This window comes from Talpa occidentalis, unplaced genomic scaffold, assembly GCF_014898055.3.
Source record: "Talpa occidentalis isolate TD23 unplaced genomic scaffold, MPIMG_talOcc4v2.1 talOcc4.16, whole genome shotgun sequence".
Lineage (NCBI taxonomy): Eukaryota > Metazoa > Chordata > Mammalia > Eulipotyphla > Talpidae > Talpa > Talpa occidentalis.
Genome location: NW_023601653.1, coordinates 52,325,791 through 52,351,425, shown reverse-complemented (window position 1 = coordinate 52,351,425; position 25,635 = coordinate 52,325,791). Strand labels below are relative to the sequence as shown.

The following is a 25,635-nucleotide window of genomic DNA, read 5'->3' as shown; positions in this document are numbered from 1 at the left end:
AAAGCCCAAGCAGAAAACATTTTATTCAGAATACACAGTAGCTTGGAGGTTCCCTGTGCAAGTATACTGTGGCTCCTACATCTACCTACTTAGGGATGAAGTCTTCCCATGACTGGCCCTTGTGTGAAAGAGGAGGCTTTTGAATAGACAAAGCCTTGAATTGTGCTTAAAGGTGATTAAGAAGTTATTTATCTAAACAGAAATGAGATGTCTTTTTCATATTATAGGTTGTCCCCTTGACATTTCTGCTATTATTCATGTTTCTAGTTGATGATCTCAGAATTTCAGAGCATCGAACGTCCAGCTCCCACACGTGTGTGGTTTTTCTGCATACAGACGTATCATCTGCTTTCACTCCCAGTAGAAAGATATTCATTCTTAAGGACTTTGTTTGTTTCTGTGCAGAAAATGAGTTTATTTAATTTGCTATTTAGAAAAGGAAAGGGATGAAAGTTGTGATTATACTGATATTAAGATCATAGAGTGCTCCTTAATCTTCCTCTGAATACCTCTGAATACATAATTTTCCTCTTGTTCGAATGGGTTTGCTTGAGTATCAAAATGCTACGTTATGCAACACTAGGACCCCAGGTGTTACGCATATTATTATATTATACTGAAGAGAACTGAGTACAGAGCTGTAGTCCAAAGCATGATCACAACACTACTCATGCTTTAAAAAATAATAATAAATATAAAAACCTACATCACACATCCTTAAGACTATCAAAAAAATTGTCTAACAGATGTAACCTTGTTCACTAGGAGCTAAATATAAATAGCTTTGCATTTGTCCAAAGTCAGCACTAATAAGAAAACATAGAGTGAATAATGTGCAAGAAAAACCATGAATGGCATCTTTCACTGCCTTTCTTAAGTGTCACACTACACCACCTATGAAAAACAAACAACAGTGCATAACCTCGTTTGCAAGTATCTTTTCCCTGTAGTTTCTTTAAGTCACTTTCATATACTGTGTGGCCTCAGGGTGCTCAGTGCTTTTGAAGGGGGATTAAAGTTCACATTTTAATTTTTTAAGGAGATGTAAGCAATTTGATATACAAGATAGAAAGTATGTTTCATTGTTCTCTAAATTGTTAATAATAGTTACTTTTGAATTAGAGCAACCAAATCTTCTATGTCCTGGAGTTCATCATGACTGATGAAGGTTTTCTGAATCTCAAACTATGTGATTTGTAGACTTTTCTTGAGTAACTGTTTCAACCGTTGTCATATGGTCCTAATTATTTTAAATTGAAGGATCTGGCTGACAAAACTAGAAACGTGGATGCTTAGCACCATCTATTGTTCAAGAACAAAACAACTGTATGATAAATAAAGGGGAAAGTCACTTGAGAGGCAGGAAGTTTAACGAGAAGATTCCTATTCATTTTCTATGACTGCTGTAACAAATTATCATAAACTTATTGGCTTGAAACAACATACATTTATTATATTGAGTTTTCTAATTTTAGATCTGCAGCAAGACTCTGTGCTAAAATAAAGGTGTCTGCAGGCCAGCATTCCTTCTAGTGCAGAGTCCACTTCTCTACCTTTCCTAGCTTGTTGAGAACATCACTTTTAGAAGCTACCCATATTCCTTGCCTTCTAGCTCCCTTCCTTCTCTGTCAAAGCCAGACACATTGCATCTCTCTGACCTCTGCTTTTAAGTCACATCTCCTCTGATTCTGACCTCAGCTAGGAAAGGTTCCCTGCTTTTAAGGATTTATGTGATTAGGTTGAAGCCATTCACTTTGTCCATCCAGAACAATATTTGAATCTCCAGGCCCTTAACCTATCTGCAAAATCCCTTTTTCTACATAAAGCAACCTATTCACAGGTTCTGGGGATTAGAACCCAAACATCTTTGGGGAGACATTCTTTTGCCTGCCACAGAATCTGAGAGAACATTAATTAATATCCAAAATTTAAGTCCTTGACTTTTGGGAGAGGCCGTCCAATAGTGGTGGTATGTTATTTGTCACGGGAATATTCCAATTGCAACATTTGTCATGTTTAACATTTTAGTTCTTATGAACTCAGGCTACAGTTTGTTAATTTTCTCTTACTAATGCATATCATGTAAGCAGTCTTAAAGTGACCATCACTTAGTCTTCTGGATAAGTTTAATATACCTAAAATAGTAAGTCCACAATAAGTCCTTATTTCCTCCTATCTCCCAACACCAACCTTTGCTTCTCACACTTTATCATTTCTTTTTTTTTTTAAAGATTTATTTTTATACAAGAACTGGGGTATAGGCCAGATGCGCGGGAGGATGAGAGAATTCACCAGAGACAGAGCAGGGAACAGAACAGGCAGACTGACTGAAATTCACTGCTGAGGAGAGCAGAGGGCGAAACAGGAGAGGTCTGCTTCGCCATGTGGGATTCTCACCGGCTGGCCAGGATCGAACCTGCGCTGCAGAGGCTGTGGACAGCTAAAACAGTGCGGAGCTCAACTGCCTGCGGCACCAGGGAGTCCCCCTTTATCATTTCTTGACCTGGTCACCAATACAGATGTGTGCACGCACACACAGGTATATACATACCATCTATACATATCATTACACCCAATAAGGATTGTTATTTTTCTAGGGTTTAGTTTCTGTTCTATCAAGAGATTCTGTTTTGAATGTCTCTTCTAGAACATAAAGATAACTTTCCTACCTGCCTTGTTACACCGAAATGCCACTTGTCACTATTCTTATTCATTTTCTTTAGCAATGCTATTAATATGTTAGAGTACTCAACTTTCAATTTTATTGTATCTATGACAGCAATATAAATACATGCTCTGTTGGGCTCTCAGGATGTTGCTGGCCTTTCATGGCTAATCTAGAAGGAAAAGGACAGGCATTAGAGAAATGCCCAATAGTCTTGCTCTACCCTAACTAAACCCTCATTTGGAAGGAGATCTTGGGTGTAGTTGGAAACATGATGTCATCACTTGTCACTGACCGGCAACATCATTCATAGTCTTCATTGTGCTGACCCTTAAATATCTGTGGGGGGACAGGAAATACCTTAAATATCTGTGGGGGGACAGGAAATGGTAAGTTCTGGCCAAACTTGCTCTGGGATGTGTTTGATATTTCTCACTTTGAGATGGGAAGAATTTTATAATGCCTCAAATGTAGTAGTAAAATTAAGGAACTAAGTTTTTGAAAGGCCTTGAAAACTTATGTCACCATTCACATCTATCAGATCATCACTCGCAAAGTAACTAGAATGTATATAAAGATTATAATTTATAAACCATGTTCCCAACCATCTAACTTGAGAAGACACTAACCCCCAGAGACAGTTATTTGATAGATGAAGAGACTAATGCTCACATCTAATTGACTAGGATGCTAAAAGAACATGTTTGCTGACAAGGACAAAGAGAATTATCACTATGATATAATGCTGGTGGTAGAAGACTTGTTTTTTCTTCTGTCAAGTATAGCCAGTCAGGTTTAATGTCAGTGCCCATCTTATTAGTAAGTAAATAGTAATTTGATGGCTAAATCTGAGACTCCAAGCAATGAACTTATACAAGCTGGAAGTCTATTTCTATGACATGGGTTGGCTCTGTTTTGGGTAAATCCTGAGCCAGGGTGCTGTCAGCAACACAGGCTCCTTCCATGTTCTGCTTTCCAGTCCCTAAGACAATGGTTCCCAAATTCTACTGCACATTGGAATCACATGGATTTTTAATAACACTGATGTCTGGTTCCCATCCCAGGTTATTGATTGGTCCATAATGTAAGCAGAGCTTTGAGAGTTTGAAAAGCTCCCTAAGTACTACTAATGTGAAGCAAATTGATCCAACTTTTCAGAGGGCAGTTGACAAACAAAACACTGAAACATGTTTTTTAATAAAAATTTTTGTTCCATCTTAAATAACTAGAATTACATAGTAATGGAATATGTGTGTCTATTGGGCTCTGCACAACTTCTCAAAAGCTAGAATTGTATGGAACATCACCCCCCTGTTTCTTGTTCTATATTGATTTTCATATAGTACTTAATTTTTATTACTGTAATCACTGAAAACCCAGCTTTGCAAAAGTATGACATCATCAGCAGGAATGTAGCACATACTAATGTTGTAATTGTAACTGCCATAGCTATAGTTTATGATGGATGCCAATGGAAACAATGTTTCTTGAGAATGCTTATAGTAACTGTGGCAACCCAGGTGTTTGCTACAGTGCACAGGGGTGTCTTGGCACATAGTTTGGGAACCATGAGTCTAGGGGAGGAGCCAATGTAAACAGGGATTTGAACTTAGTTGCCTAACTCTTGAGCCTGTATTTCATATGCTTAATATAAATCTTTGATATAAATTTTATACTGTAAATAATGTATTTTTAAGGAAAAGTTTAAGATGGTGAACAAAGGTTGAAGTAAATATTCATCTGAGAGTTGTTTATGACAGCAATAAATTGTAAAATCTATGGCAGAAATGGCAGGATATTCAGCAAAATCTATTTCCCCTGTTTCCCTGGACATACACTGGTTTGCATTTCCCAATTTTTCTGCTGATAGAGAGGATTATAAGACTGTGTCATGGGTGATGGAATGTGATCAGAGTGACAAACATCTTCAGGTTCTGATCCATAAATACTTCCCATGTGATCCTTTGTGCTCTTTTATCCTGATTGGTGAGATACCAAAAAATCCACTGAGGAATCTCAAAGGACTAGATGATAATAAAAGAACCAGAGGAAAGAGCGGGGTCCTTCCATGGAGTGACCATGTGGAAGACTATACCCCACCAGGAACATACATTCTACTTTGTGTGAAAAGAGATAAAATTTTACTGTGTCAAGACATTGAGATTATGGGCTACAGAGCTAGAGTTGATCCTAGTACATAATTTGGATGTCTAGTAATAGCTAAAATAGTCAAAATTAAGTGACTTTCTTGCAACATAAACTTACTTTGATGACTTGTTGATCACAATCTGGGCAGTAGCCAAACCAGAGCAGATATAAAAGTATGCAGTATTTATATTCTGCTGTATTATTCAATTGTAATCCCAAACTATTGAGTGAGTGCAGTACAACTCAATTTGATCGCAACTTTTGTTGCCTGACTTGGGATCATTCTGGTTTACATCTCTGGTTTTGACCCTATAAGTAGCAAATTAAAAAAAGAAAAAAGAAATTCACCAGGAACTAAATCCTTAAAAAAAATAAAACTATGCATTTTGACCAGTGCCTTCCCATGGAAGCATATATTTGTAGAATTAAGATGAATTAGGGGCTGATTAAGCCAATGACTTGGTGGCTTGAATTCTAGACACAATATGCAATCAAGGAGTCATCCATTTTTTTCTTGAACATCTCCAATTCTGGGAACTCAGTGAAAAGAGGCTAAAAAGCAACTTGGGCTTTCTGTATCTATTTTACAGAACTAATAATAAAGATAAGAAGATAAAAGTGGTCCAAAAGGAAAGCTAGTATTTACTCAATGCACTTTGACTAGGTCCTGTAATATCCATATATATTATTCAATCTTCACAGCAACCCTATAGGGTAGAAAGAGAATGGTTTGCGGAGTGTGAGGAAAGGCAGTGAAACTCTTTTAAAAATAAATCCTATGGGATCCATGTATAAGCAAAGCTGAGAATGGTGTTGGTGTTTGAGGTGGGATATGTGGAACTTCGTAACAGATTTCTCCTCTGCAAGAGCCTAGTCTTTTCAGACCAGTTTGGAGATCAGTACCTCCTTGAATGCATGGTACATGGGGTGCTTGTTGAAAATGCAAATTCCCAGGTGCCAGTCCAACCATTATTATTCAGAAAGACTGATGTGGGAATGTTGATTACTGAAATGCTCTCCTGGCGATTGTGATGTACAGCCAGGTTTGGAATGTGTCAATGAAACTACCCAGAACAAGCCCTCCAGGCTAAGACAGTTGAATGAATTCTACAAATAATGTATCTCTCAGGTACCTAACAAAGTAGGCCACATCATAGATTGATGGATGTTCTCTATTTAGCAACAGAATAATGTGGCAATGAAAAGGGTTTAAAGTTATATAATTATAGGATGACCAAAACTTGGTCTGGGAATTTGGCAAAAATGAAAAATTCATTTACAACTACTGTAGAAAAAGCAGAGTAGTAGCCCATCTCCATGCACAGCAGTCATAACAGAGGCTGCTAAAATTGTGGACTCCTCGGTGAGTTTCTGTGTTTGATTCATGCCCATTGATTTAGCTGTTTGCCCTTGATCAAGTTTCTTTTCTTTTCTTATTTATTTGAAATACAACTTTATTCTGATTCTAAATGAAAAGGAATGGGGATGATGGTAACAAGCAAGATTTCACCACTGAGTATTGTGATGTGACTGTAGCAGACTTACATTTGAAACTCAAGAAGGAAACAATTACATTCCAAAATAGCTAAATCTGCAGGTCCAAAAAATGAAGGTTTTTTAACTGCCACATTCACTCCAAAGTCCATTCATCTCCTTCAGCATCCCAAAGATTAAGCACATGTTCTGCTTCATTATATAATAGAGTGGCAAACAGGCTCCACCAGTGACATCACAGGATTGTTGGCATTAAAACTAGACTCCTGATGCTGTACACTAGCTTCATCCTCTCACAGGTCACTGACCTCACCTGGGAGTGCAGTTGTCTGAACATTCCCTAAATCGTGCTCATACTGCGTTGCCATGGCTGGGTCCATGACAACCTCTGGTGCAGCAAGAGCAGGCATGGCAATGAACTCCAAGTTAGGGTCTCCAATTAGTTTTCTAGCAAACCAGAGGAAGAACTTTGCAAAATTGTAGTTACTTTTAGCAGAAATGTCATAGTACTGAAGATTCTTCTTTCGGTGGAAGACAATAATTTTTTGCCTTAACTTTCCTGCCCTTAATGTCCACTTTGTTGCCATACAACAAATGAGGGATGTCTTCATATACTCATGCCAGATCTCTGTGCCAGTTAGGCACATTCTTGTAAGTAACTCTAGATGTTACTTCAAATATTATAATGGCTCACTGGACTTGGATGTAATCTCCAACCCTCAGTCTGCCTGACCAGCTGTATCCCACACATTGAACTTGTTGGTGTGGAACAGGAGGGGATGGACCTCGACACCCAAGGTAGCTACACACTTCTCAAATTCATTGGCAAAGGACACTTCACTTGGTTTTCCAAGTGCCACCATCACCCTCCAACACAAGTTTGAACTGGACCTGCAAATCTCCCTGGGCAGCCATTGCAGTGTCCCTTCCAGAAGCCTCTCCAGACCCATCTGACTGAGGGCTGGAAAGATGACAGAAGCACAATTAAAACATCTGGCCAAGTTTCTTACTCAGAACATAAGGAAGGTCAGGGATCCCAGGACAGCTGCCACCATTCCCAGCCACCTGTAGTACTATGTTGGGGAACTCCCAGGAAGACCTCAAAAATGCCTCCGTGGATATGTTCAGCAACTACTGGGGAATAAAAGCTCTCCCTTTCCATACATTGCAAACCTCATGGTAGCAAAAGCTTACCCAAAAGCACTTGGGATAGAGATTCTGAAAAGTTTATCTCCAGAGTTCTCTGCTGCAGAAGCAGAAGGTAGAGGGGCTGAGTGAGCTGAGTTGCTGACAGACAATCTAGGGTAATCTCTCTTCTGCTGCCATTTTTGCAAGGCTATTCAGAGTCCAAAATTTGCCACAGCAAATGTTTGCAACTCCCTACCACAAACACAATCACTACAACAATCTGGCAAGTGGGCAGCTGTAAAGAAGAGCTACCACATGCAGTGTGGTAAGGGCTCATGACCTGCTTTCTATGATTTCTGCCAGGACTTGTGGGCATGTAGCGATTTCCCCAGCTCACCTACACTATTCTTTTACTCTTCTCAGGCAGAGAGAAGTGGGTTTTGAGAAAATGTTATAGCAGCATCACCTCGGGCCACTTGAACCGTTTGAGTCGATGGTTTCTTGACTTTGTGTAATCAGTTAATGACTTCACTCGCTCCTCTGTGCCGTCCCCACTCTGCCCCGACATTACACAAATTCACATCATGACAGTCATGTTTGGAAATGATAGACATTATTTCATAAGCCTTATCTGTCCCTGGATCCTTATTCAATATAAAATGGAATTAGAATTAAATTGATATCTCACCCCTTTGGAAAAAGACTTCACTGAGTGTGTGTGTGTGTGTGTGTGTGTGTGTGAGTGTAAAGTAATTTGTACAAGTTAGAATTATGTCTAGGAACTCACAAATCACATCAAATTTCTACCTAATCAGCTGGCAATTAAGTGTTCTTAGGAAATGATAGATTTCCCATGGATATTTTAGAGTATGGACATAAAAAATAAAATCATGAGAGAAGATAAGCCAAAACATGTCAATATTAGAACTTTCAGATATAGTAATGAGCCAAAGTGAACAAAGTGTTCATGTATAAAGCTTCCAAGATAAATTCCTCTCTAGACTTTTTCACCAAATATTTTTAAAATTGAAGGCATTTCTAGATACAAGAGCCTGTGGAGCCTGGGCACCGAAAAAATTATAATGTTGTATAAGATGTTCCAAATTACTACATCCAATTAAAAATGTTTAATGATAACTTTATAAAAATGACTTACATACTGTATAATAAAAGAGAACACACCCATCTTGAAACCCAGCTAATGAGGGGAGGATTCAGAAGATGAAATTCTTGTTTTCAAGCATCAAACAATGCACGTTAATTTTTAAATGCTTAACTTCTTAACAGCAAAAAATTGCAGTCTTCTTCAATCACTCAAAGAATGCCACTCCATTGCATGCAATCATTGCTTGCTTCAAAGGATTGGTGATGGCATTTTCTTTGGTCAAGTTGTCCTTATTTCCACCCCAAAGGTTAAGCATTATCAAATCACTTGAGAGGTAAGATCATACTCTTTAAAAATTCGCTGTATTTTTCTTTTTCTACAAATGTGCTGACAACTTGATATATATCACATCAAAATTGAGTTCAAAAATGATCAAATATTGTGTCTTGTAAGTAAAGTCATTTATATAACCCAATGTTTCTATTTTCCCATTTACTTCTACGTTGATAGAGACAATGGCTGTCACTGCAAGGAGCAAAACATTACATTTCTTGGTCACCAAAGAGGGGTCAAATGTATCCTCTTTAGCTGCCTCCAGAAATTCATCAGTATCCTGTCTTTTAGTTGAAATATCTTCACAGTTCCCTCATGATCCAATTACTTCTAAAAAAAGATTTTTTAAAAAGATTTATTTATTTCTGCATAACAAGAACTAGGGTACAGGCCAGAGGTGTGGGGGTGGGGGTGGGGGTGAGAGGACTCACCAGAGACAGAATGGGGAACAGAACAGGCGCATCTACTGAAATACACTGCTGAGGGGAGCAGAAGGCAAGTCAGGAGAGGTCTGCCTCTCCATGTGGGTAGCTCCCTGTCCAGGCATCGAGCTCATGCTGTGGTGGCTGCGAATAAACTTCTAAAAAAATTTTTAAGGCTAAATTAAGTTGAGAATAGTGGTCATATAGTTATGAGCTTGGACCTATTCGGTATCCATATGATGCGAAAGGTCTTCAAAAAAGAATCAAGAAAACAGTCTGGGCCTTAAAAGATGCAGGGAGAGAAGACTCCTAAGGAGAGAATATTTTAATTTCTGTAGAGAACTATTTATCTCAAATATTTTGTTAGTGAAAACCCACAAAAGAAAATACTTCCTTTTGAAATATTTACCCACAAAACTTGTGTCTTACAGGTATGCATAAAATGTTGTATGCAAGGACTTACTCCCATTTTGCACAAAAGTAACCAGTAATTTGGTTAACACGTAGCCTAAACTAAAAAAAAAATAAAATATAAGGACCCTTTTTTTAAAATCCATCAACCTCCTTTCTAAAACATTCCCTCCCTCCCTGCGTGGCCATTATTCCATGTCTCCTCTGTCCAGTCTGGCATCCTTTTCCTTTCACACCTGAGTGTGACCCTGGTGACCTCTCTGTGTCACTGGCACACCATTGAGAATCCCAAGTGGAACATCTGTGGTCAGTTCTTTCTGTCGTAGCCATCTTTTGTTCAAACCAAGAATGAAGGGAGTTTTTCTCAACTAACATGAAGTGTCAAAGTCACATGGCTAAAATAAGTCATTTGAATGTCTCCGCATTTCCAAAGAGGATAACATATGCATATACATTAAAAGAGAAGGTCTCCATGGCCAGGCCATCTGCTGCAATCAAATCACATATCTCCAGTGCCATATTAGGGTTGCAAAATCGACATTGATAAATAGAAGAAATAGGTCCAGCAAGCCTTCTACCAGAATGAGGAAGTCAGACATCCCTTATCTGGCCAGCTGTACTCACATACTATAGCTGTGAAAGCCTCCTGGAATAATCTTACCCATTGTTGACAAATGAAGGTAATATTTGACTTTCCGGGCCTCCCCTGGTGGCGCAGGCGGTTGAGCGCAGCACAGTGAAGCTGTCTGCAGCCTCTGCAGCGCCGGTTCGATCCTGGCTGGCTGGCGAGGGGCCCACATGGCACTGCAGATCTCTCCTGTCTCGCCCACTGCTCCCCTCAGCAGTTTATTTCATGTCTACCTGTTCTGTTCCCCATTCTGTCTGGTGAATCCTCTCACCCTTCGGCGCATCTGACCTGTACCCTGGTTCTTGTATAAATAAATAAATAAATCTTTAAAAAATATATTTGACTTTCCCCTACCCTTCTTCCTCATACAAATTGTTCATTTCTCAAAGAAAGGACATCATTTTCTGTTTACTACTGTGTAGAAATTCTCGGGAACTTGCTGTCAAGGACTAGAACTTTAAAGACAGAAAAAGAACATTAGTGATTCAGCATCAAAACAAAAAGCATGAGCTGCTGGAGACAGTGTTTTCATTCAGAACAAATGAGAACTAACCCCAAATATGTGGATCAAGCTGATGAAAGAAACAATACTAACTAGGAGAAGATTTACATTCAGTGGCTGGGGTTACTTGATTGTGATTTAACTTCTGTTTACGCCAGGTGGGTACCTGCCATAAATACCTGGTCTGTCAAACATGTATTTAAAACCACATTTTGTGATTTTCAGACTGAGAGTAGACATTCATTTCTCTATCCTCTATAAAAATTCCCTATGGGAGCTTATTCTCATCTTTGAATTCAAAATACTCCTAAGTTTTGCTTCAATATAACTGCTCCAAGAATACCACAAACATGTCCATGCTGGAAACTTTCTGTCAGAAATGATCAAGGAAAAAGGAGCCTGGTGGACAAAGTTCTTCTGAGGAGGGAGCAAAAAAAATGCATGTTATTACAATGCTTTGAAGCTGACTGAGAGCAGCTCTTTATCTTAAACTTCTATGCAAAATGAACATCCTCAGTGGGATGAAAAAACATTTCCCAAACTTTCATACTTGGAAATGCCCTTGTCAATAACAAGAACTAGAAAGTTGGATAGTAAGGACATCCCCAAGATACAGTTGTTTGTGTGAACAAAGCGTTTTACAAGTGGGGAATGTGAAACACCTCTGCTAACGTTAATCCAAGGAAGCTGTTTCAAATATACAGGCCATCTCTGTGCTGAGATGTCCTCACTCATTGTTCTGACTCACAGACATCTGGGGCACTGAATCCAGGTAAGCAAGTCTTCAGCAGAGCCTGGCATTCCATTTTATATCTGGACATTTTATTTGGGAGAAAGCTGCTAGTAAGAACCCCTTGTTGAGCTTGTGAATGCAGAGTTGGTGACCTGCTGGAAAGACATTTGTTCAATGCATCAAAAGGTTAGGTCTTAGGCAGCATGGTGACCTGCTGTGGCTTATTGAGCTTCCCTTCTAGAAGTTTTGAGCAGAGATATTGAGAGGCTGTTTGGTAGTGATCATGACTCTAAAGTGCAGAAGTATAGGAGGGAGCACAAAGCAGTCAGTCCCAGACTTGTAGGTTCAGACCATGGAGCACTGAGGCACTGTTTATATATTTTCCTTCCTAGAATCACAATACTTCAGATCACCACAAACAAAATAATTAAAAATTAAAATAATAACATTTAATTCCCATCTCATATTCAAATTACTCCAATTTTCCCCAAAGGCCTTGACAGCTATTATGGCTCCCTGCTTGTTGCCAGTGACCTGATACACCCTAGGTCATCCCCAACACCACCCCATCCACCCTGACTTAATTACTTTTATTGAAATTATTATTGAGATAATTGTAGCTTCACATGCTGCTTGTAAAAAGTAGAGCAGAGAGATCTCAGGTATACTTTATTCCCCGTGATAAGTAATCGTTTATGTCACTGTCGGGATATTGACTTGGAGATCATGCACTGTGTTCATTCACATTTGATTTTCAGAGTTTACTTGTATATTTGGGAGGGGGAGATGGATGGGTGGGGTGTTTAGTTCTATATCTGCATTCATTTCAACTAAACTGAATGGGAATCCTGCCATCTTCCTGCTGTTGTAAAAAGTCATCTCATTGTGTAATCTCACTGAATACTATGGATTAAGTACTATTCTTATCCCCAGTATGTGGCAGTGGCAGAGCAAGGCCAGTTCACTTAATGATCCCTCCGCGCATCTCTACTACCAGTTGTGTCTCCATTGTCTTGTGAGCTACACTATGACCTGAGGGGATGAGGCTGGGAACACACTTCTAAAACAACTGTGAAAGTCACAGCCTCTTAGGGAGGGGGGTGCGGGTGTACATTAATCTGTATGGTGCACTTATGGTGGATATGTAGCATTATGTGTATGGGGGCTTTGGTGGTGGATGTGATATGATAACATACTTCTGACGAGGTGTCAACCGTTCTCTACCTCCAAAGACAAGACATTGTTGTGGACCAACGTTAACTCAATGAAATAAGACAATATTTTAAAGAAAACCCATAAAACTGAACAACACAGAAAGTGATCCCTAAGTACAGTTTGGGTTTTAGTGAATAAAATGTCTTAATATTTGGTTCACTGACGGAAATAAATGTGCCACACAACCGCAATAGGTTAAGAATAGGGGTTGGGGGAGGAAGTATATGAGAACTCTCTGTCTTCTTTGCTTAATTTTCTAAAATAGCTCTAAAACAGACTTATAATTTAAAAAACATGTTAAGTTAGTAGCCCTTTCCAGTGGGTCAAGCTAACAAAGTAACTGAAAATACTTTATCTTTGGAATTCTCCAAACTGTGGAGAATTTGTTTTTCTCCAGCTGCCTTATGTTATCCAAAGTGGTAGGAAAATAGTGACAAAAAGTGAGGCACTTAGAGGATGCCCTGGGGATGTCTGTGGCTTTCCCCCCTTTTTCTCCCCTGCACCAACCTCAGCAGCTGAGCAGAGTGAAGGCAAACAGAGCAAATTGTCTGTAATTCCCATCCATTCCTGACCCCCATGGAGTTGGAACTTATGCTCACTTATGCATTGTTACTAGAACATTAAATCTTAAATGTCAAAATAGTCTTCAAGGCAGAGGGAGGACTTTGACATGGTGCCCACAAATCTCTTTTCCATACTGTTTGGCTGCTCTGAGAGAAAATTTGCTACTGCTTTTAAAAATACTGTTTTAATATTCCTGTGGAAAATAACAAAGGGAATATTATGTTGAATCTTTACCACAAGCAGAAATACTTATTTCTGATGGAAACAATATTAGCCATGAATGGCATGGAAAATATTATCTAAACTTTACAGTGGGTAAAAAAATTCATCTTGTATCTCAAGTGTATTGTTCACATAGAACTATCAGGAAAGTTGCCAAAGACTCCCTGCCTGGGAACGCGTTCCTTCAACAAACACCATGGTCCTGGAAAGATTGTACCAGGACACATTATCACATAAAACCAGAGAGGCAAATTAATCTTAGCAGTTATTAGGAGGAAGATATTTGAACATACCTGACCTTCCTCCACCCCAAATCACAATCTAGTATTAACTGGAAATCCTTTTCATTGACTTTGGAAGTTGTAACCTTTGAAGATAATCTATGAATATGCATATGGCCTTTAGGCACTTGAATTGCCATTTCACCCAATTAACAGATAATTAAAAATACTTCATGTGAGTGCCTTTTCCACATTTCTTTAACACCAAAGAGTGAGCAGTGCCTGTAAGGATGTCGGAAGCAGCTCACATCAGTGGCAGGTGCCAGGGACAACCAGAGCGAACACGGCCAACTTCCTTCCCGCTTTGTCACCTGACCCGCCACCTTTGCTTTCTAATGATCTGCCATTCTCCTTTAACTAGTTAAATAGCTCTCTTTGATTTTCTTTTTTACTTTTACTGAAGTATCATTGGTTTATAATACTATATATGTTCCAGGTAATCATGATAATTCAAAATCTGTAGGCACAACATTATGATCTCCATCAAAAGTCTAATCTCCATCAACAACCATTCAATTGACCCCCTTTACCAGTTGCCCACTCCCCATATCCCCTTCCCTCTGATCTCATAATCTTAAGAGCCTGTTCTTAGTTAACTGGTTTTGATGGGACCAGTCATGAGATGTTTCCAAAGTTTCAATATGTTGCTAGTATCATTTTCATATACAGTACCATGGATGGATTATTTTCAGAACCAACAAGAAATAAATCATATTTACAGCTAATTGGTAGTAAGATCCATTTGTAGATCATGTTTCTATCTTTTCCACACTCATCAATGGTAGGAAAAGGGCACACATAACCTCAAGAAATAGAACTGGACTTGATATAATAATCAAATAAATGTTTTAATGGATTTTTTTTTCTATAACAACCAAGATAGACTACATTAACCTATGATAATAAATAACCTTCTCTCTCAATGAGTCCATCCAGGTTTATTTTTCATTCAGGCAACATATTCAACAAGGTCAGACTTGCATGACAGAGGCTTCATGCTAACTCCTAGTCCTATGATGACTGGAACAAGGAAAAGGAAATTTGCAGTTGAGTGCACCCATTAAATGCTTCCCTTTGAAATGATGCTTGCATTTCCACTCACATATTAGTGGCTGAACCAAGTCATTGATCAATCTTAGCTTCAAGGGACAGGAAACCAGCAATCTTTACGAGAGCTGGACAGGAAAAAAATAAGAATATTTGTAAAGAGCTTTAATTGTTATCATACTGCCTATTCCTTGTGACTTTCCCATGGGGTTCAGCAATACAGTATAGTTGGGTGAAGATTGAGAACATAGCATTGAGTGTTTTCACAGTATGAATGACCCTGAAAGTACAAGGTATACTGCCAGCGGGAAGCAGCTGTTGAGCCCATGAGTTCACTTCATGGTTCTATTTGCCACTGGGAAGGGAACTGAAAGCATAGTACTCATATATGACTAAAGAATTTAGCTCTGGGAAGATAGGCGAGTAAGATGTAATTCCTGAAGAGTTTCTCATCAAGAGGGAGAGGCAGGTACTGCCATAAACCATTATTTTCATCGATCTCTACTGTAATTCAGAGGAGGTTATGAAATCGGTGTCTCATATGAGAACACTCGGTTTTCTCTTCTAAGAACTCGTCTTTGTTTTATGAATTATGAAAGCCTTTATCTTCCTCTGACAAGTTGGTATGCTTCTGTTTGTAAACAATTAGAATCTATTGACTTTGCAGAGAACCAGGTTATAAATTTTTTTTAAGATATATTTATTTATTTTATATAAGAACCAGGGTACAGGCCAGATGCGCGGGAGAGTGAGAGGATTCACCAGAGACAGAGTGGGAAACAGAACAGGCAGACTGACAAAATACACTGCTGAGGGGAGTACCGGGCGCGACAGGAGAGGTCTGCCATGCCATGTGGGTCCCTTACCGGCTGGCTGGGATCGAACCAGCGCTGCAGAGTGGCCAGGATAGAACCGGCGCGGCAGAGGCTATGGACAGCTTCACAACGCTGTGCTCAACCGCCTGCGCCACCAGGGGAGGCCCCAGGTTATAAATTTTGAATGAGCCCCAAGAGTTAACATATTTAACTTTTTTTCTCCTTTGTAATTAATTTTTAAATGGTATTATATTTGTCCTTTTAATAAACTTCCTCAAATCCTTTTTTGAATTAGATGGGGAGTGAGTGAAAATTAAAGTTATAAAAAAGTCCACTTAGGATAGATTCCACAACAGATAAAATTCCACAAAGCAATGAATACCCCCAAAGAACACTTTAGAGTATACCCCTTGCTCAGGCAAAACAGAGATCTTGCCCCAAGGTTGCCTGCCTACCTGCATCCATAAAGCCATCTCTTTTTTTTTTTAATTTTCATTTTTTTATTTTGCAACAGGAATTTATTATTTTTTTAATTTAAATTTTATTTTTATATTCTTTTTCTTACTAAGCCTGCCCCTTTCAAAAGGCATATTCCTGCCCTTTAAGAATTCCCCATTTGTTCCTGTTTTTCCTTTTCTCTTTTTAATAAACCTGCCCTTTTAAAATTCAAAAAAAAGAAAAAAGTCCACTTAGTTAAAATCAGAAGTTTTCCTGGTTACAATGTTGTATCATAATAATGCAAGATGTTACACTAGCAGAAACTGAAGGATATATAGGATCCCTGAGTATTATTTCTTTTCTTTTTTTTTTTTAGAGGCATTTTTTTTAATTATTATTATTATTATTTATTTATTTATTTGCTTGTTTGTTTATACATGCACTGGGTACAGTCAGAAGCGCGGGAGGGTGAGAGAATTCACCAGAGCCAGAGCGGGGAGCAGAGCAGGCAGAAGGACCGAAGTTCACTGCTGAGGGGAGCAGTGGGCGGCAGGAGAGGTCTGCGCGCCATGTGGGACCCTCCTCCCGTGGCCGGGGAGCAGCCAGGGATCGAACCGGCGCTGTGGAGGCCGCGGGCAGCTTCGCAACCCAGCGCTCAACCGCTGCGCCACCGGGGAGGCCCTCTTTTTTTTTTTTTTTTTAAAGATTTATTTATTTATTTATACAAGCACTGGGTACAGTCAGAAGCGTGGGAGCGTGAGAGAATTCACCAGAGCCAGAGCAGGGAGCAGAGCAGGCAGAAGGACCGAAGTACACTGCTGAGGGGAGCAGCGGGCGGCAGGAGAGGTCTGCGCGCCATGCGGGACCCTCCTCCGGTAGCCGGGGAGCAGCCGGGAATCGAACCAGCGCTGCAGAGGCTGCGGGCAGCTTCGCAACCCAGCGCTCAACTGCTGCGCCACCGGGGAGGCCCCTGAGTATTATTTCTTACAACTGCATATGAATCCATAATTATCTCAAAGAAAAGCTTTTTTTAATGAAATCTACAATAGTCCCCCCCAAAGTGGGCTGACTGCTTGTACTGATACTGTAAGTCTTCTTAAAAGACTTGAAAAATGGCAAGATTCTCTTTCAGACCGATAGACCATCAATATACCAGGCAAAACATGAGATTGTGTCAGAGACCTGGAAAAACAGACAGGAATTAGTTCCATGAATTGATAAAAAAAATTCAAAAGATTCATAAATCAAGTCTTTCCCCCCCATCCTCCCTGCCTACCTCCAGTGACCATTTTCTCCAGCTAGCACTCCTTCTTTCCTGCCTTTCTTTCTCTTTCTTCCTCTTCTTTCATTTGTTCTTACGTAAAATACTATTAAATCTCTCCTATTGCCAAGGGCTATGGGAAGCAATTGCTAAATAAGACAGAAAAGCTATCTGCCCACATAGTGGTATATTTTAATGGAGGAGATAGCAGTTGAGATGTGTGCCTTGAGGAACACTGAGAGAGTGCACAGATGGGGTCCTGGGGACGAGGGGCCACCTTCAAGTGGTCACCTGAGGAGAGGAAGAGAAAGGACTAGAGTTATGAAGAATGGGATGGGAGCAGTGCAAGCAGAAGGAACCTGAGCAAAAGGCCTTGACTGGATCTTCATGAATCTGAGAGTCTGGTAGTTGGCCAGTATGACTGGCAGGTGGTTAGTCAGGAGAAGTGTTGTTCCAAGCGTTCTTGTGGGTGACTTTCAGCCAGGATTAGCACAACCACTTACATCTGTTCTAAATTAAACAAATTTGTTGTTGAACTAGTAAACTTAGAGTAGTTCTTTGACACAACTGCAGTATGTATGTTTTTGTTGCCATATTCTTCCATATTTGATGTTCATTGAGAAAACTAATGAGCAAGGACATCAGGCAAATCGGAAAGAAAAGTAAAAATTGTAATTGTCGCTGCAGTTCTACATATGTAAATAAAGCAAAAGAAAATCCATTTTTTCATATGCTTAGGACAAAATATTGTCCTTTTTTTTTTATTTCTCCCCTTAGGTCTTGTAAAGTCAGGAACGGACACAGTGCAGGTTTTCTATGATCCAGCAGACCAGGTAAAGGAGGAGTCAGAGTCTTCAGTGGCTTTTTGCAGGCTTTTATTGGGATTTACCCGGTACACAGCAGGCAGGGTGCTGGGGGGCCGGAAGGCTGGTAGGCCTCCCAGCCCCCAGCAAATCTTCACTCTATCTGGGCTTTCCAGCGCTCTCTGCTTCTCTCTTGGCTTCTGCTGCTGCTGGCATCCCAGTGACGCCACCCTTAAAAGCCCAGTCTTAGCCCAGGTGAATCCCATCTACCTCTGCCCATACCCTAATCCAGGTGTCCGCCATCAGGTATGCATTCAGGACCACAAGGATCCAACATCTATTTTGATGGCGGGAGGGCAGAAAAGCCTGACATTTTTTCCTTACCCTATAGGTGTCATCTCCTTAATTCTTCCACTACCATAGCACCATGAACCATCACCATAGTCCCTGTGCTGTTCCCTCTCCTGTTTTGACCCCTCTCCTGCCCCCTCCCTGCTGTGTGCCTCAGATCTATGGTTTGCCTGCAAGTTTTGTCTTTTTCCTGATCCTTTGTTAGGTTTCCCTATATTCCCTCTATAAGTGAGACCATCCAATATTTTTCTTCTTCCTTCTGACTTAATTTGCTTAGCCTGCATTCCTATGTTTATTGCAGCACTATTTACAATAGCTATGAATGGAAACAACTTAAATGTCCTAAAGCAGATGAATGAATCAAGAAGATGTGGTATACATGCACAATGGAATACTACTCAGCGATCAAAAAATAAACTCATACAATTAGCAGTAACATGGATGGAGCTGGAAGGGAAATAATATCTCTTGCAAGGGTAGCACTATCACCTAAATTTACATTGAAGACTAAATGACTCTCCTGGAGAGAGGTTATCTCCTAGGGCCTACAGGGAATTGCAATAGAGGAGAGGATTAAACATTAATGGTGGTATCTTTTTTATTAAAGTATAGCATGGGTGCATGGATGAGGAAGGCATTCATCTTTATAATGTTTTGCTTTTGTATATATTTCTTAATAGCTTAATTTTTTAAGTAGTTGATTATGCATTTCTTACACTGTCTGATAGAATGTTCCTATTTGGTTTCATTTGGTAGTTTTTTTTTCTTTTTTCCCTACATGGGAATCCTAGTACTGTTCATTTATTTGGGAACATTTTTGAGCATTCCCAGCCCCAATGGCAAACTGGAGAAACTGTATTAAACAAAGATTGTGAAGGGGAAGAGGAAAATCACCTTGGTTGAAAAGAAAAAGACACCGAAGAAACAACTGCATTTGATTATCCATAAGGAGCAAAGCATGTGGTTAAAAAAAAAAAAAAAAAAAGCATAGTATCTGGAAATAGAAAAAGCATGCCTCTTAGAAAGACTGTGTCCCTTCTGTTGACCAAAATATTACTAAAACTCATTGTCCACGCCTGGAAAGTGAAAATAAGCAGAGAGCTGTGAGAGAATTCTTGGTAACCGAATAATAATATTTCATCATATGGAAGGATGGGATATGGAGAAATTTAGGTTATCTTCAGTTTGCAGATGTTTGTCTGTATATGGAATATAAAAAATGTCTTTGGCAGCAAAAAGGATTTAGACTTTAGATTTTTAAAAATACATCTTAACACTTTAGACATTAGAATGATCTCCTGAAAGGACCAGCTGCATCTCCTATTCTGGTGATAGTTCAAAAGGAATAAATTTCCCATCGCTATGTCAGTTTAGATGCAATCCAGCCCCCATATAAGAATTACTTCTGGTCTAAATAAAAACGAGGAACCAAATTTCTGGTAAAAGTTAAACCAACTGACTTGACTCTCAACATTTGAATGTCAAGTTCTTGAAATCCTACTAAATTCAGAACTGGGGGAAGAAACACATTGGCATGGGTTGGGATTCATCACTACACCCCAGTACCATTTAGGACAATTGGAGTTTCACAGGTTATCAAACAACCAGCCGGTGACTACACTTCATTAACCTCAAATTTCAATTTAAAGAGAGTGCTTACTTAGGTAGGTCTTCCAAGAAACATAACAGCAGCCGCAACTTGGCTGGGAATCTCGTTTATCTTTCTAATTGTGCATTTATGCCCAGCGGCTCTCCAGTGACTAAATATAAAGAATAAATAGTGTGCAGGAATTCAGTAATTAAGACTTTCCTGTTGTTTCCTGTGTGGTAATTTTCACAGAGACCACCAAGATAATTTATTCACATCAGACTGAGATAGAAAGGAAGTGCCAGGTGAAAACTCAGAAAGAATTAGTAATTTAGGAAGCACATTTCATAATCAAGTCCACGTATGTTGGGTTGTAAGCAAGTTCAAGATGACCTTGAGTCCAATGATGTAAAAATCACTTCCATTCCAGGACTGAGTATTTATAAAATTGATTCTGTTTTTTGAATGAATCTTATCTCCAACCTCACAGTAGTTTCTTTGTATCAATAGTACCTTCATTTGATATGACTTTGGTCCACTGAGATGTCTTAAGATCTGCTCTTTCAAATTTGAAGTTGCAGATCAATCATCTCATTCAAGTTCAGAATCTGATTCTATAGGTCTGGGGAGGGCCTTAAGAGTCTGCATTTCTAACAAGTTTCCAGGAGATGCTGCTGGTCTGGGAACGGATGCTTTGAATAGCAGGGTTTTAGATCATTTCTAAGCCCAGCAGGTGCTGTTTTGGACTTTAAAAGACAAGTTCAGAAAAATTAAATTAAATTAAGCCCAGGCAACAGGAAGCTAGGATGATTTTCAGTGCTAAATGGCTACCTCCTTTTGCCAAGAGGGAGCTCTTACATGTTGAGACCTCAAGAGCAAGCTGGCAGATGAAAGCAGCAGCAGGCAAGCCTCCGTGCTGTGGAGTAGGAAGCGATCAGTCCAAACCACTATGTCCAGGGGCTTATGGCAAGCTCAGGCCTAAGCAAGGCCATTTTCGATAACAAGGCAATACTATCTGGTTGATGGGGGTAAGGGTCCATCCAACAATAACCATAATCAAACAAGGGACTGTGATTTTGTTCCAATGGTGTCAATCTAGATTGAAACTGGACCCATCTATACCTGAATGGGAAGAGACAAAGCCCAGGCTTGAGAAGGTGGTTGGACCCCTGTCAAATGGGCTTAAGCTTTGAGCAGGGTGCCTCTCAGAGAACTGTATCAGGGAAGAAGGTCATCCATTGGGATGAATAGATGCTCAGGGTGAGCATGGGATCAGATCCAGGGGCTCATCTGAGAAATACCAGATGCTGGTTTTAGGGTGGCAAAGCTAATTTCATGCCCTTGACTGTCAATGCACTAGGAGACCTGTTTCCAGGAACTGGGACTCATGAATTGGGTGAGACTGAGCCTGCAGACAAGAAGTCTTCCACACTTGCAGCTAAGTGGTGCTTAGCCTGCTAGAGGCTTGGTACTGGGAAGGGGGGGAGGTAAAGGTAGAGTAGATATATTACCAGAGAATTTTGATCTGGGAAGATAGGAAAGTGAGTAAGATGTAATCCTTGAAGAGTTCCTCATCAAGTTCCTATCAGCAGCCACTGCAGCATGAGTTCGATCCCCTGCCAGAGAACTAACCCACGTGGCATAGCAGACCTCTCTTGTCTCACCCGCTGCTCCCCTCAGCAGTGTTTTCAGTGGGTCCGCCTGTTCTGCTCCCCACTCTGTCTCTGATGAATCCTCTCAACCCCCACACCTCTGGCCTGCACCCTTGTTCTTGCATGCATAAATAAAAATAAATCTATTTTTTTTAAAAAGAGGGAGAGGCAGACACTGATAAAAGCCATTGCTTTCATCAGTCATCTAGACTGACCAAGTGTGAAAGCAGAACTGGCTAGGCCTTCCTGCACTTGACTGAAAGCAAGCCATCCAATTAGTGTCTAGTAAGAAGAGGTCCTTGTTGAATAGTATCAGGAGGAGGTTTACTGCCTTGAAGCAAAGGTTGCATCAGACTGAGGGAGAGGAGAAGGAAATACTCTTGCAGAAAATGTGAATATTAACCTTGCGATTACCATAAAAGCAAGTCCAAGAAAAGTACTGTTCCTTCCCTTCTTAGGAAATATGAGATCACCTTCTCCTTGTGTGAGAACCACCTGGTGAGGAGCTATTTTGGATCATCTGTCTCCTCACTTAACCTCATTTGGCTTCCTATTGCCTCTTAAATTGCCTTGTCAGATCTCATTGGAGAAGCCGAACAATTTACTCCCTTTATTCAAGAGTTTACAAAAACTGCCTTGTGGAATACAACTTTGATATGTGGAGATATGCAGTGACTAAAACTCCAGGGACTATAAAGAGGATTCCTAAATTGAGTGTGCTTGTGAGAGCGTCATTAAGTCTGGCGGTGATCTGGTGGTGGTGCCATGTGAGGTCAGCAGGGTCCAGGTGACTCCTGCGATGGTCAGGCAGCCTTGCATGTAGTGAAACTGTGAAACAGGGTGACTGCTTACCTGACAAAAGAACCTGTGCCTTCACTATAGCAAAAAGAGGGTTCTTTTCATTTGCTGTTGATATTCTCAGTGCATAGATTCAGACCAGTAACAATAAGCTGGCAATATCTCATGGAACATTCGATGGTCCAATATTGTATCAGAAATACTTCCCTCACTGACAGCTGAAATTTCACTTGTGACATTTCCTCTCTGAGTTGGTTTGAGTTGTTTAACCCTGCCAATTCCAACTGCTACTAATCCCTTACACAATGAATACTTTTCTGAATACTGGGCATGCCTTAGGTTAGATAACTGAGGCAAAGGGAATAGTATGTGATTTTCTTCATTAAAAGAGGAAACTATAAGTGAGAATGTTAAGAATGGTCTTTGTTGCTGTATTATTCAGAATTCTGTAGAGAAAGAGACCTCTATCTATCTATCTATCTAAAAACTGTATGTACATATTATATGTAATATATGTTACATTACATATTATATAACATTAAAATATAAATATACAGTATATAATTAATTATATTAACTATTGTTAATTGTTGATATTAATAATATATTAGATTTATTTAAAGAATTGGCTCTTCTACTTATTGGGCTTGGTCCATCCACAATACACAGAGTAAACCAATAGCTGAGAAATTGAGGTAAGTGTTGGTGCTTCTTGAGTCTGAAATTCTCATGGCATGCCAGGCAGGCTGGTGGCTCAAGCAGTTTCTGTATTGCAGTCTGAGCCCAAACTCCTTTTTCTTTTGGAAATCCCTGCTTTCACGTAAGCCCTTTACCTGATTACATGAGGCCCACCCATATTATGGAAGGTAATTGGTTTCACTCAAATTCTACCCATTTAAATATTAATCACATCTAAAAGAACACAATCTGCACAGCAATATCTAGGCTAGTGTTTGTCCAAACAGCTGGAAACTGACACCTAAAATTAACCTTCACAGGTATATTCATGTGAAAGATGAAACATCATTCATATTTCTAAGAAGTAAAAACATCAAATTGCTTTTCAACAATTATATCAATCATTCCTTAATCTAGTCCCTGACTTTAACTTCCAGCCTTGAATGGGTCACACATTTCTAACTTACCCTAAGCAGGGGGTCCTGGGGAGCTACATGATGTCACTCATCTTGAAGTATTTGTGCAGTGGAACCAAGGACACCACCTCCACTGGCCATAGGAAGAGCTGGTCACCATAGCATCTTCAGTAACATTCGTGTGAAGTATCCAGTAGCCTTTCTCTCTTTGGTTTTATTTATTTATAAGAAATTCCATCAGTTCATACTTTACACATGAACTATCATAAACTTTTTACAACATTAATTCATTGATTCTTATAACTCATGAGGTTGGTACTGGGATGATGACCTATTACATATTTTGTACCACTTTAACTAACTGGTTTAAGATCCCAGGATCAGTGGGTGGCTCTTAACTAGTCTCCTAATTATTAGGCAATCTTCATGCTAAAAAAGATGTTTGGTTACAGCCAGCCATGGCTTGGAAAAATCAGAGATTAGAGAGACTATCCTCCACCTCTGCTTCTCATGAATATTGTTACTAACAATGAGAAATGTTTAATATAATAGATTAGTATAGCTATCTTTGAAGCAAATGCATCTCAATCTCCTTAATTAGCCCAATTTTAAAATAGGTCTCTTGTGTTTGGGATACAATGAACCTGAATCTTGCAACTCTAAAATATTTTCATTAGAGAATCTCATAGGTTTTCTCAAAAATTCTATTGACCCAGTAGTAAAGACCTTTGGAGACAGTGACCATGGGTTTGAACCAACACTTTCCCTGTTGTGTCGGGACAGCTAGAGAAGGAAACCAGCGACCATTAACCCATCAAAGTCTACGTCTTAGTGTGGGTTTTTTGGTTACAGAAATATGACCCCACAAGTCATCAATATTATAAATAAGTTACAATAACATTTCATCTAAAGATAAGTTATGGTGTATAGCAGCTAGAATGAGTCATACAAATGGGGTATAGGCCAGAGGTGCAGGGAGGGGTGTGTAAGAGGATTTACCAGAGACCGAATAAGGAGAACAGGCAGACTGACTAAAATACACTGCTGAGGGGAGCAGGGAGCGGGGACCGGCGAGACAGGAGAGGTCTGCTGCGCCATGTGGGTAGCTCCTTGGCAGGGAATGAAGTGCTGCAGTGGCTGCTGGATTGCCCCATAGTGCTGAGACTTGATCCCTTGTGCCACCAGGGAGGCCCTGGAATCTGATTCTTGATTGTAAAAACTATTCTGGTTCAAACTGAATCAGCTTAGCAGAAAAATAATTATAAATGTTGAAAATCCACCCCCCCCACCCTTTTTGTTTCTGTTAGTAAACTGCAGTAGGAGAGACACTTTCTGCCCTGAAGGAGATGGCTGTCTTAGCTGGTAAGTCATGTGAGCGGCAGTGGGTGCATGTTATCCTGTTCAGGCATGACGGCTCCATCTCTCTCATTCCTGCAGGATATGAATGTTGACACTGTACAAGAACTTGACTAATAACTTTCCGTGGACCTTCCAAAATATATTTTCTGGATAAAAATCTTAAAAAAGGTCAATATTTTCATGGGTTGACAGGGTCCAGAAAGAGAGTCACTAAGTACTGCTGAGACTAAGTTCAACGTATTGAAAATCTTTAGAGGTTTTTCTCTACTCACCATCACCAAGACAGTAAGCAGGAAAATGAATATTAGCTATATGACCCTCAAAGAGCCTGCACATGACTTCATTTTCTCAAAGGCCTGTGTAGGAAAAAAAAAATCTACACAGGCTTGGTTTGACTGAAAGGATGCATCTCACTGGTGTTCTCTACATTTAGATTGAATGCCTTTCACTTTACTTAGTTCTAAAACTAGTTAATGACATATGGGGCCTATTTTATCAATGGGGTAGATTCACTGTGACAGTGAATGGGAAAAAGTATTCTATTTCCCTTCGGTGCAAAATTCAAATGACCAGGCTTA

General features: G+C 39.8%; 1 pseudogene; it reads right to left on the bottom strand.

Moving 5' to 3' along the window:
- Positions 1–6,600: 6,600 nt before the first annotated feature.
- LOC119248313 (GTP-binding nuclear protein Ran-like) lies at positions 6,601–7,222 on the bottom strand (annotated as a pseudogene).
- Positions 7,223–25,635: the final 18,413 nt, after the last annotated feature.